The following is a 1354-nucleotide window of genomic DNA, read 5'->3' on the forward strand; positions in this document are numbered from 1 at the left end:
ACAGCTCCAAGGAGTGTACGCTTACCAGGGAGAACGAGGAGCGAAATGCTTCTTGTGTTCTCTGTGGAGAGCAAGGACATCCAGCCAGCTACAAGGGATGTAGCGAATGGAAATTGGTCACTAAAAAGGCCAAGAGATCGCCAAGATCAAACCAAACCAGCTCGAGGCCAACACAAAATACTCCGAAGCCAGCCCAAAACTCTTCGGAAGTGAAGAAACCCCAGGAAACTGCAACCAAAGCAGTCAAGGAGACGAAGAAACCAGATAAAAAGACGGAAAAGGCAAAAACCGTCAAAAAAGCCGAAACCAGAAAAGGAATTTCTGGAATCACTGAGGAACTGGATAAGTTCACGAAAAACCTCCTCAGCACGATGGTTATAACGTGTCGAATTTCCCCTTGAACTCCAAAAATTTTCACTGTGTTTCATGAGTTGCCTATAAACCATATTTCCTCAATATTTTCATTTGCCTAATTAAGTTTTTATTAAACATCCAACATGTGTTCGGACCCGTTCTAAAATATTCATTCACGGCGTTTCTTTGAGAGAAAATCATCGATTGTTACTTCGAATAGCTTGCTTGTACGTAATTAGAGGTTCTTAACTGAATTTTCTTGTGAAAATCCAAGTTTTGGGATAAAGTGAGATCGTCTATTGTTTCAATATTGCTAGTTTGTTTGTTGGAATAGCAATATTACCCTTGTGGGGATTAAACACGTACTTCTGCTACGACGAGGAGCATTCAATTTTAAAGGCCGCCTAACAACTTAAGTGAGTTCGTTTTTTTCCATACATATAATCTAGACCCTTATTGTTCTGTTTGATTTGTATTTTAGGGCCTTTTTCTTTTCCTGTCTACGTATATTTTCATCCTCTAATTTCCTTCTGCGAGTATAAGAGTTTTGTGGATTTTGGATCGTCCCGTTTGAACGGAACATCGGAAATATCGTAGTTTCAATCTGAAAGAAAAAGGAGGAAAACAACTTGAGGAGGATTTTCGACATCGTGGATTGGTTGAGATCTTTGAATTGGTAATTTCATCGTTGGGATCTTCGAATTGGTAATTTCATCATTCGATTGGAAATTCCTGGTATGTACAGAGAATTTTTCTGACATTGACGTCAAGGAAGCCATTTGTGAAAAGTGGACATATTGTTCATGTGACATCTGAATTTACGTCTTTCTCATATTAATTTGATCAAGTCAATCAATTATGGTCACTTTTTGTAATAATAATAGGGAGTTTAGATATTTGTCCTTACATTCATTCAGGAAATTTCAGATTTAATTTTATTCCATGCATAGACTGTTTACTGTTAGAGTGAATTTGAAAAGACAATATCTCAATATATATA

The 1354-nt window shown here is 37.4% G+C and overlaps 1 long non-coding RNA gene across 1 annotated transcript; it reads left to right on the forward strand.

Annotated features, from left to right (window-relative positions):
- The first annotated feature begins 574 nt into the window (after positions 1-574).
- Positions 575-1354, forward strand: LOC123319573. Its single transcript, XR_006538520.1, has 2 exons — positions 575-770; positions 836-1354. It is a non-coding gene; the product is annotated as an uncharacterized LOC123319573 (long non-coding RNA).

This window comes from Coccinella septempunctata, chromosome 1 (assembly GCF_907165205.1).
Source record: "Coccinella septempunctata chromosome 1, icCocSept1.1, whole genome shotgun sequence".
NCBI classification, from domain to species: Eukaryota; Metazoa; Arthropoda; class Insecta; order Coleoptera; family Coccinellidae; genus Coccinella; species Coccinella septempunctata.